Here is a 12,366-nt window from a genome sequence, read left to right on the forward strand (position 1 = left end):
ACTCAGCAATTCATCTTAATAAAAACAGAAACAATTTTTCTGTAGTAGGTGAAAATGTAAAATTTGTGAAAAGTTTGTGAAAAACTCTGACATAAAACGTGACTCAGTCCCTAGATTTATGTTCATCTGTGTAGGTCCTGACATTTCTAGCATCTTAAGTTCAACTCATCACGCAACTTTGATAGTCTTAAGCAAGCAAAACTTCACAGTAGAGTTGGATAAAGTAACCACAATTTGTGATACTTCACTGTATGTAAGTCAGAACTATTGAGGTTGGACAAAACCAACTTGCTGAGCAGTAAACTATAAATAACCTTAAATCCTCTTTACTTGTAGCAAGAGGGCAAAGACAAGACTATGCAAAATTTATGTGAATTTTTCTTGTTTTACAACAAAAGAAAACAACTCACACTCTAGGCAGTGTTGACAATCTTAAACAAACAGAACCATTAACACTTAAGTTCAACTGAAACAGTCCAGCATCAACACCATAAATAGAAGAAAATTGATTACAGTGTCTCGCAGTGCCCTATCCTTGCTTCAACTCAGTTTACAGTTCTGTGGAATTTCCCTTCACCTGTGGACTTGGAAGAAGAACCAGATTCCTGCAGCTAGATCCTAAAGGGGACTCAGGAATACAAAACTATTCCATCCCTCATTGCAGCTTGCTGAGTCTCCTATTATAGACAAATGATCTCGAATAGATCTGTAGAGATCTCTAGCAGAACTTCTGCCAACTGCTACGACTAACTCCAAAGAAATACATTTTTTTTTAATATGTATTTCAGGTGTCCATGTTGGCTCCTAGCAAGTTTCTCAGCATTCCCTCCTGCTGTATAATACAAAATTTAATCAGAAAATTACCATGGATGTGTGGAGTATTTTACAAACAACATTTTGCAGAGTTTTAAAAAGAAACCTCTATCTCCTGACAGCTAAACAAAACAGAGAAAGTCAGGAAAGTTTAAGAATAGTTCCAGTTTCTCAAAGGTTTTCTCTCATCCTCAACATCCTTACTGATTCAACTTGGTTTGGAAGCATGATTTTCACAGAAGGCTTTTAAGTTTGGCTTTTGCTCAGTTTCTGTCTTCCGTGTTAATTTTATGATCAGATGTTTCCTTTTCCAACAGTCAATGTTGCATTTTCAACTCAGATTTATTTTCAGCACTTGATCATATGCCATCAGAAGTCCACATTCATCCTCTCTTTCTGCTGGTGTTTGTCATCATCAGAAGACTATCTTCAAAGCTTTAAAAGTGCAAATGCAGAAACAAGTGTAGAGACAGGCCATATCATGGTGCCACCATCTACAAGAAAAATGTGTTCTCCAGTGATACTGGAGTTCTAGTAGAATTCAAAGCAGGTCTATTTTTATGTTTTTCTGAGGAATGTTAAAGTACCACATGATGTAGGAAAAAAAAACCCACATAAGTCTGAATATTAACCAGGTAATTTATGATGCACAAGTTGTTGGGTTTTGGTTTTTTTTAACAAAATACTGCTTTCATTTTTTAGGCCTTTGGGCTATTACTGAATTCTGTCTCTTAAAAAATTGCAATAATGCCATTCATGTCAGTATGCCTTGAAACAAATCCTAGTACAGATGGACTTGTGTCAAACACTAAACTCAGGAGAATTTGGGACGTGGAACTGACCTTTTTACAGCTAAGGCCTGCTTTACAAACTGTGTAAAATCTTCCAAGCTGATGTCCATCACATTCACAGTAAATAAAACTAAACCCTCCTCCAAAACTCTTAGAAACAAAAGTCATTTGCCTATTGGTTTTGACTAAGTGAAAGGACTTTATCCACCTTTTAATTTAAGCAAAAACAGTAATTATGATGTACAGCAGCCTGTCGTGTCCCTTTAAGGAGGTTTTGGTTAACTAATCCCTTTTAGAAACAATATTTCCTAATGCTTTTCATTTGAGAAAATTACCATTATGTGCTTGAATTTTTTATTTTTTTTTAATTAATGTGTAGCCTCACAAATTATTTCCTGCTCAGAAGATTTTCTCCCTGGCATATCAAAGTGTGTATGGATTTTTCAAAGAAATGAGATACTGAAATAAATGAGATATTTAAATGCTAGTCCTGAGACACAGACACAACCTGTGTGGACATATTTCTAGTGTGTTCTACTACATGTTCCAAAAGGTGCCAGGTTAACAGTGCTTGCACATCACCCACAATTTTAAATGTCAGAAAAGTGGAGTATTTCTAGAAGTGACTAGCTGACTGGATGGATTAGAAGTGTTTGCCCATGCTCTTTGGTCAGGCTTCCTTGTAACATACAGCAGTACTTATTACCTTGTGAAAGAGTCCTGTGCTGTAGTAAGGGCCTCAGCAAGTGCAATGAGGATATTGCACAGAGGGAAAATCACACAAGACCCCTCCAGAAGAGTCCAGACATCCAGATCAGAAAGGTCTAAGTCTTTAGAGCCAGAAGACACCCCAGATCCCATAGGCTGCTTCCTTATGAGAAAGAGCAAGACCACAGCCAAATGGCTTACTGGAGGATGGAGAACACAGAGCACATATCCCAGCTAGTAGGCATAGGGGGCACCTTTGCCCATATAACAAACACTGGGTTTGGGATCCTGTTTCCTGATTTTGACCTTGATTTGGAGCATTTGGTTACAGAAATCACCATCTTACCATTTCAGGTATGTATCAAGCATCTCTGGCATCTTTTACATTCAGATGGAGCCAGTGTTTTCTCCTCTGACTTTCAAAAAAAACCCACTAAACTGCTTTCCCTAGGCAAGGGGCAGCATATATGCAGGCTGCTGGCCATACAGCTCCAGTGCTGACACTTAATATGCATAGTAATTCTCACAGTGACTGCTCCTGAGAAACTCCTTGGCACAAAGCTCCTTAGCAAAAATTAGCACCATGCTGACCTGATGCTAAATGAGAATGCTTGATAATAAAGTCAAATAAAATAACTGTTTTTCATGTACAGCAGCAAGAAGTTATGGATAAAATAACTGGCTTCACAAAACATGTGTTTGCAAGAAACACTGAATTTAAATGCACCTGCAAAAGGTTTTTCTATAAAACCAGTGTAAATAGGATTAAGATACAAAATGTAAAAAAACCAGGTAAGATAACCATATAGGCACTCTGTAGCTCTCCCATTTTAATACATTCATTTTAGAAGACTTAAGTTTAGAAGATAGTGGTGAAAATTTTAGAGTTAATCCTTGTCTTGGTTTACTGATAATATATCCCAAGAGGTGCAACCTCTGATGCAGTAGAAACACCCCCCCTTCTCCTTAGTTTATTTCCCTCCCCCTAAATTATGAATTTTGTTGAAATTACAAGGCAGATGAGTGCAGTAGAAAACTGTCATCTTGTCATATCTTTCGCAAACCAAAAAGATGTGAATCTTCTTTGCAATCTTATTTTTTTAAACAAAGGAAAAGAATTGCAAAATTGAGCAGTGTTTAAATTTAAATTATTGTTTAAATTTGAATGATTACATTTATATTTGAATGATTGTTTTACCCACTCCTAAACCCAGAGGCCTACAAATAGGAATTCCTACAAATTGGAATCTCTTATAGGAAATACCCTAGTGATTTCCAACTCAGGATTAAAATTGCAAAAATCAATGAGGTTTACAACACCAATACTCCTAAAACCAATGTTAGCAGGAAGCAATAGAAATGCAGCAAGATATATTTACTAACACTTTCAAGTAGGCCCATACTGCTAGATACCTTCAAGGAAAATGGCAAAAACGGTTTTTTCTCCACACTTTCTAGCCCTGTTCCTCCTCTTGACACTAGAAAAAGTCACCATTTTTCAAAATAATTTAGGATGTTATGTGTCAGGATTCCTTCCCATATTTCATTACCATGTGAGTAAAAAATGGAAGGTGCTCTTTCTGTTGTCAGTTTTCTGCCTAAATGCAGAACAACTTCATTTTACAACAGATAAAATGAGAACAACCATCCATCCCTATTCAATAAAGTGAAGGATAAAGAGAGTGAGATGCAGACCAAGGTATGTTGATGTAAGACCCTGTAATTTCTACCCTGGAGCAAATGCTTAGCACTTGCTCTTCATAAGTGCCTGAAGGGCTGCAGTATTTGTTCTCTGGCACTTTTTATCTGAGTGAATTAACTCAGAAGTTAATTAGCAATAGCTCATTTGAACTGAGACACATTAGATGAGACTCATATGAGCCACTTCACTGCCAGCAGGTGATGGACAACTGAGGTTATGACTTCTTCCAGCAGCATAGCAAGATGTTGTCTTTCCACAGCTGAAGCTCTGAGAAAAAAAGATGCTGGGCTGGCCTGCAGAAAGCAGGTAGGCTCACAAAAGCCATTGGCTTTCTCCTGTTCCATGTTGTCAGACAATCCATGATGGGCCCCAGCCATATGACAGACAACTCCACAGAGGTGCATGATGCATATTTTGGATAGCAGCAGAGGGGATTAGTACTGTATGTTATGATTACCATGATAAGCATGAAATAATGTGCTGCAACAGTGAATTATGCCTCCCTGCACATGCTGGCAACTCTCAGAGGTGTTGCAGGGCCCCTTAATGCAGGGGAACATAATGGCACACTCAGCTTTAGCTATTAAGGAAGACGGGTCAGATCCAGAATGTGCTCCAGAGAAGTCTTCTCTCACCCACCTTCCATACTCATTGCAGTTTCTGATCAACCCGGGAGATGATGGGACAGTGTGCTGAGGCTGTGCCAGAAGCCTGCCTGCAGGTACACAGGGGATCTCAACCCCAGGGGAAGGGGAAAGAAGAAGATGCCCTTATGGCAAAACAGGTCTGTTCACAAATAAATTTTATTATTAAACTGATCCCAAGTGCTGCTATTTTTCCTCCTTTCCTAGTTTTTGAAACATGCAATAGCCATGCAATAGATTTGGAGACTGACAGTGCTATAAGCAATGCAAAACAGGGCTAGAAGATGAGGTGCGAGGTGCAACAGAGCTGAGTTACAGCAGCAGACAAGAAAACTGTGCAAACATGACCCCACTTCACTGCAGCCAAAGTAAGGAGGGGTCTAAAAGAGCGAAATTCAACATTAATTTGTTTTAATTGCTTACTCTGCAAGCAGTTCTCTGATCTTTAATGGATTTTGATGTAGCCTAGAGGGCAGCCCAATTCACTTTTTTTCTCTTCAGATTTGGACACTCAAGCTCAAAAATAGATGATGTGCATTTTCAAAAGTGAAAATATGCAAAAGTATGTATTTTTTGCCAAATCCCTAATTATCACTCACTCAACATTTGGACGGCATCATTTCATGGGTGATGGAAGGAGTGGAGCAAGTGATGTTAGTTTGAAAATTGAGTACATCTGGCATGGCTTTTGTTCCTAGCATATGGTAATAGTCTGCAGTTCAATGAAAGAGAAAATAAAGGACAATTGTGCCATTTTAATGTTTTATTATTTCAGAAAGCGTGAACTACCCAGCACTGTAGAATCAGTTGCCTTCCTTGTTTCCCCATCTCCTGAAAATAAATAGTTTTGTATCCTTGTAAGATGCAATTAGTTAGAAAACTGTCCCTCAAAGTTCATGAACTGCAGAAAAGCAAAAGACAAGGATGCGCAGGCATTAAAGTAGCATTATCTCCATTGGCAGATGAGATGTTGCAAACAAAGGAATTTATAGAGGAAGATGCTAGGTAATCTGAAAACTCACAAGTGTGTTAGAAATTTATTTTAGACAAAAGAATCCCTAAAGGATTCACAAGCACTCTTTTGTCTAAAATAAATAACAAAAATCAAATATATATGCTTGGTTTACAACTTCTTGTCTGCTTTTGTTGAAAAACAGCTCTAACACCGACGTTTCACAAATCCATCTGTTATAAATGGAGAATGACCCAGTCTAAGGAAATCTGCTGATCTAGCCCACTACTGAAAGTCTGGGCCAAAGAGAAGTCCTGATTCTCAGCTTTCAGAAAGATTTTTCTAAAAACACATTTTCAATCTGCACAAATTGGTTTCATCTTATTTCAAAACCAGAAGCCAAGTGAAGGTAGCAGGTGTATTTGGAGGTCTTACTGCTATAGGTGTTGCGTTCTTTCAATTCACTTAGACTTACCTTTGATACACATTATTTTTTAACTTTTATTAAACATTAGGCATTTGCATAAAGGTTTTCCATTTCATTTACAATGTCAGAAAACATATCTGCACAAACTATTTACTAATGCCACAAGAACTCTGAAAGATGCCAAGAATAAGAGGAAACACTACAGAGGAAAAAAGGAAGGAAAGAGCTTTGAAACCATCAGGGAACTCTAAACAACAGGAATAGTACCAAGCCTGTATTAGCTAAAGCTCCTTATTTGTATCTGTAACAAAAAATTGAAAATATGGGACCACAAGTATTCAAGGACATTCAGATTCTGGCTGGTTGAGTCACACCAGCCTCAGGAGAGGTACGGTTCCTTTGTACAAAATCTGACATTAAAACAGATCTTGTATTTTCCCATCTCCCCCTCTTACTAACCTATTAATGTTTTCCTTTTTTAAAAATAATAATAATGACAAAAAGACTTTTCAAGCACAGCCACAAGCAAAGTATCATAATTCCCATCTAAAATAATACTGGTTGATGAGCAAACCTAGAAGATTTCTTCTGGGAAACAGCACAGGTACCTCATGTGCAATCACATCTATTTTCAGTAAAAATTCCATGTGAAGGAGATTTATAGCAGGCCTGTCCTGTCTGGGCTGTAAGAGACTAGCTGTCTACGAAGGAGATGCTCTTTTGCCAATGACCACGATCAGTACGAAGCAGGCACAGAATGTTACTAGTGACACCGTTTTCCATGTCAGTGAGCCAGCCTTTCTTGTTTATAGAAGTATGAAAGCTGTTATCTGCCAGGCTCTCCCTCAAGCCCTGCCATGCTTGTGCCTGCTGCCACAGTCATTGATAGTATTTTCTTCCTCTTCACTTTTCTCAAAGTGAGACCTTAGCATTTTCAGCTCCAGTTGAAAACTCCACTTGCTTTTCCCAGAGAGAGTAATCCTGTAATGACAAATCACTTTGGGTTTTCATTTTAAAGAACTTTCAATGAAGATTAGATCCTTATATTGCTCTAATGCCTTTTTAGAAGCTCATCACTTACAGAGAAACTTCTGCCCACAGAAGTTTCAAATGCACACAAGGCCATATGATTTGGTGGGTCTGTTTGAAACACAAGAGAAACTTCTGAGTGCAGATCCTCACTCCCTATAAAGCAGTGTCAATGTTAACACTTGTGGAGTGATACAGATAGATGCAAACTGGTTGATGGTATTGAACAGAAAGCAAGGAGAATATATAAATCATCCTGTCATCTACAAGTCAAATTTGACATTTCAGAAAACACGATGCCTTGCTATACAGCACCAGGTGCTGGGAAACAATGGATGTGGTGAAATGAAAGTCAAAGCAGGAGAAAGATTCTTTGGAGATGGATGTTAGTTTGTTTTATGGATTTCAAGAAAGGCAGAAATTAATATTTACTGTTGATTTTTTTCAGCTGTGGAAATAATCACTCAAAATACTACATGAAACTCCCCATACAAATAGTATTTTTCCTTTTTAATTTTGGCCCAGACTCCTTGATAGTATCCTGTTTAAGCAGAGAAAGGATTTTGCTTTGAGACTTCTGAGCTCAATGACATTTTTGAGGTCTGTGTTCCTTCTCAAGTCATCCTCCAAAGAATGCCTAGGTTTTGGTGGTGAGATTGTCAAGTTTGAAAATGTGAACAATTAGCTGAGGAGAAAAAGAAAAGAAGGAGGATTAGCTGTAAGAGCAACTCTGCAAAATGAGACCCTGCTGCAATACAGAGGATTGAAAATTGTCATGGAGAAGCAAGTTATAGGAGAGCTAAAAAACAACTTAGACAAATGTTTTCGTTTATTGAAATAAAAACTGTAAGGGATAAGAGGTAAAAGCTCCTTCGCAGAGAGATTAAAAATGTAGAAGCATACTCCAAGTTAGAAGAAAGTAAAATGCAGTAGTTGTGATTCCCAAAGAAAACGATAATTCTGTATTACTTTGACTGCAAGTTGGGTCTCTTTTTTTCAGAGCACTAAGTCTTTGCACTCTTAAAGCCTCAACTCCCCTGCATCTCATCTCTGAGTTAGTTTTTGTTACTGTCACAAATGTTAAATTTAACCAGCAAAATCACGGAGGACAGAATAGCACCAGTTCAGCTGAGTATCATCATAATTCCCAGATTGACTCCTTTTAGAGTACTTCAGTGCCATCATCCATTAAGACATTTCAGATCTAGTAACTAGTGAGCCCATGCCCAGGTCCAATCAGAGACTGATTGAAAAAGGACTGAATGAATCACTAGGTAGGACACTACTATTTCCTCACAGCACTTACCTCAAGTTAAAAAATAATCAGGTCCACGTTTCCCCTCTCCTTCCCCATCTATCAGTTATTGAAAGTCAGTGTAATTTCCTTCAATGCATGTTTGGCACAAAAAAAAAATAAATTGTTGTAGGTATCTTTCCTGATCTCTTTGTTAAAAAAGAGCTTAGATTTTTTGCCCTGTGTCTGGCATTGGGGTTTTAACGTCTTTAAGGAAAGGATCTAGAAATGCATAATTCTTCCATAAACAAAATGTTCAAAGTCCTGAAGATGTTGACTTCTAAGAAAATAAGAACACAGCTGATTGGGGGGGGTCTATTTACATTGTCAGAGAAACTGTACAAAACTCACAGACTCCTCTGGTACTGGTGAGGCTTCAGAGGCATACAGCAGCCAAGCCTATGACATGTTTTCCATGAGTAGCCAGGAACTTTCATATCTATTCCAAAGCTCACTTCTCCAAATTTCAGAAAACACTGCCAAGCTGGGAATCAGCTATATCAGCTATAAATAATAAGTTTATTAACTGTGGTATTAAACAGCAAATGAAATGTGTGCAAGGAGATTTACCACACAACTCTTCAAATCATGAGAGCTTTTGGGAAGAAAGAAAACCCTATCTCAAAATTATTTCCTTTTGCAGTGCAGCTCATAAAAGCCAGCATTATTCTCAGTCTTTGAATACTAAAAAGTCCATACCAAAATTTTATCTAACCACAAACCTATGCAATTTGTCATTGGATATAAAAGTACATGCTTTTTGCAAGGCTCTCCCAGAAAATAAAGACTTTCTTACTGAAGGAAAGACAGAAACAGGATGGTCTAGACAAGAAACTATCTGTTCCCTCTTTTGCAGCCATCATTCCAAATGTAATCATTGCAGTTCTTTCCTAAGACATAATCCTTGATAAACAATTATGACTGTAAGGAAAAAACAGTGTTATCTTACTTCTCCTTATATGTGTCTAATAGGATAAATACAGTGTTAAAAAAGAGGGAATGTGGCAAATTTTACAGGAATTTGAATTAAAAGGAAATAAAGTATTAAGTAAACAGAAATGTTCATTTGCTTACATTTAGATCTTCTTATAAGAGGCTCTAAACCCTAACCCCAAAGCTAATCATGGTGAAACTTCAGTGACCTGAAATTTAGAAACTTTACACAAGGACTCGACCTGTTTCTGTTCAAGGTATAAGACAAGCACATGATGATAAAGAAACTAGCACATTTTTGTTTTGTTTTGCTTGCTTACCTTATTAGGGATTCTGGAAACCTGCTCTACTAAGGTTTGGTACTTATTTACTGTTGGAAGTGCAGTTTACTTTGATGGGCAGAAGTCCTCCATACCATATTATGACTTCAAAACAGCCACATCCACAAAGAAATACTAAAATACAATCACTGTATTAAAAACAAAACACATATGCACATATATCCCTTCCAAGAAACTAACAAACCCAAACCAATAAACACCAAAACAATTCTTGGTTGCCACAAGCAAGAAAAAACATTTTGGGATATGTCATCACTAGAGTCTCCCACATGACCATCATGAAAACCTGATCCTTCCATAGCAACATGCAGCCTCTCCCCAGAAGAGTAAATAATAGCAAGACTAGTAAACTTGCCCTTACACACATGGCACAATTTAGAATCCTCAGCAGCAGCCTGTCCATAACCCTCCAGACACTCTGTTGCTTTCCCTCTTCTTTTCCCGAAATTTATTTTCAGCTCAAGCCTGTAAATTTTCTTCTGCAAGATTTCCTTCAGGCTTAATGTTAGTGTTCCATCAGGACCAGGCAGGAGAAAGGTCATCTCACACTGGTCTGTTTGGCCTTTCAGATTCAAAGCAAGCACAGTCCTTCCATTCCCTGTATCGGCTGGGATGAAGGCCCTCGACCTGTTTGCAACTTGCCTTGATAACTGGAAAGGAAATTAAAGTGTCAGGGAGTTTTACAGGAGCTGGAAAAGAGAAAGGAAAAGAAGTCATAGAAAACAGAAAGAGAGAATCCAATGCACAGCCACAGTGCAAGTAAAAAAAGAAATAAATCCAACCCACTCAACGGCTACATTCTTTAAAAAAAAGTATTTTTTTCCAAGTATAGACAAACTGAAGTAAATCAATTACAAAACCTGTGATTTAAGGTATGAAATTCACTTCAGCTGTTAGACCACTAAGTAAAAAAATCAGCATTGCCAGTAGCAAGATCCAATATATACTTTGAATACAAAATTATGAAAATATTATTGGGCAGCCAACAGAATAATTTGCCTGCTGTATGGAATTTCATGAAATTAATTTCATTTTTTTGGAACTTAAAAAAAAGTAAGTTGGAAGTTCAGGATATCTAGAGCTAGTCTTAGTGTATGCTTGATTTTTTATTGAAAATTTTCTAATGCATGTGGGTATATTCAGGAGTGCAAAGTCCTTACAGAGTTAAATGTAGCAAGGATTCAAACAATGCCTCTTTACACTCTTTACACATTCCTCATCTTAGCACCTAAGAGCACTCTGGTTTAGAAACTACCAAATTATCATCAATCCACACTATCCTAAACTCCCACCGTATCAAGTAATCACTGGACAACCCACTGAAGTCAGTGGAGATTATAATTCTATTTGTTCAAATTTCAGTTTATGGCTTTGACTTCAGTAGACAACCTTGTCCTTGTATCTTAAAGAAAATTGGCTCCAAAATGCATGCTTTTTAAACTGTATCTTTACATGCAGTTATTGATTTATGATTCTTAGTTTTTGGGTTTTTTTCCCACCCAATAGCAAGTTGAGAAATATCCACTTTAAGAAGTTTCGTTATGGTCAGAAGGTTGACATTGGGGAAATATCATCCTCTTGACTCCATATATGGTCTGGGGGAAGACTAAATTCTGAGTTGCACAGGGTGAATCAAGCATTGATTTATATTACATATATATATATGTACACATATACACTTACATATATGATTCATTGCTAGGCCTCAGCCAGAAGAGGTAGTTGATACTAGAAATCATTATTAAGGCTGTTAACAAAAGTCAGGCTGAATAATTCTTATTAACAGAGTGACATAAAAAGCAGAAGGAACAGCTTTTTCATTTCAACCGCTGGGATGAGCTTTTAGGCTGACAGACAGTGTGCTCCATATTCCTGGTTGCCAGAGACTGTTTCATACAATTAAGAGAGAAGGAGAACAAGTAGAGCATTCTCAGCCATTTTTGCAGGGATATTTTCTAACTATAATTTCACTTGACAGTTTAAAACTGGTAGAAGTTTCAACTGACAGATGTTCAGGGAGATTTCTCACATTGACATACAGCATATAGCTGCTTGTGACATTAATGAGGTTGGTCTTTGGAGAAGAAATCCAAACTGTTGATTGTTGAGTGCAGATTTACAAAGGTAAATGAGAAGACTTCTTCTTTTACTAAAGGCAAAAAAATTGAAATGATAGCCAGAGGTAACAAAATTTATATGCAGTTTCAAATAAAAATCCGCTTTTTTTCCAGACATAAATAATAATAATAATGACCAGTCTTCGCGAGCGAAGATCCGGGGAAGGTCTTTACACCTTCCAGCCTGCGCATTGGATTTTTTAGGTGAGACACAGTGTGCGCGGAACTGAGCCCACCCTTTAATCCCAAGGTTCATCTGCCGGGGCCATCTGGACGGTGGCAATATGGTCCTCAGGACGTAGATGGATTGCCTTTTCATGGCTAACAAGCTCCATCTGCCCGGGGAGTGTCCCTGACCGGGAATCGAACACGGGCCTTGGCGGAGACAGCGCCGCACCCTTAACCACTAGACCACCAGAGGCTCCCTTTTCCAGACATAAAATGCTTGTAATTGATTGATCTTTCATAATAATTGTTTTGCCATTTGTTTCACGTGAAGCAAGATCAGATTCTACTTGGTCTTTCTTTACCAAGAGTGTGATTAAACAATCAGGGCAGGGGACTGGAAGTCAGAAACTCTAGCTGTGAATGTTGCAAGATTCCTAAAGATACCTA

General features: G+C 37.8%; 1 protein-coding gene across 1 annotated transcript in view; it reads left to right on the plus strand.

Annotated features, from left to right (window-relative positions):
• RERG (RAS like estrogen regulated growth inhibitor) overlaps nt 1-11,998 on the plus strand; it is a 160,825-nt gene extending 148,827 nt beyond the window's left edge. Inside the window, exon 6 of the transcript XR_007629897.1 lies at nt 11,918-11,998. The gene's annotated coding sequence lies outside the window, so the exon portion shown is untranslated. The remainder of the gene's footprint in view (nt 1-11,917) is intronic.
• The last annotated feature ends 368 nt before the right edge of the window (nt 11,999-12,366 follow it).

Source organism: Myiozetetes cayanensis, unplaced genomic scaffold (genome assembly GCF_022539395.1).
Source record: "Myiozetetes cayanensis isolate MyiCay16 unplaced genomic scaffold, myiCay2020 scf3, whole genome shotgun sequence".
In the NCBI taxonomy this organism is placed as follows: domain Eukaryota; kingdom Metazoa; phylum Chordata; class Aves; order Passeriformes; family Tyrannidae; genus Myiozetetes; species Myiozetetes cayanensis.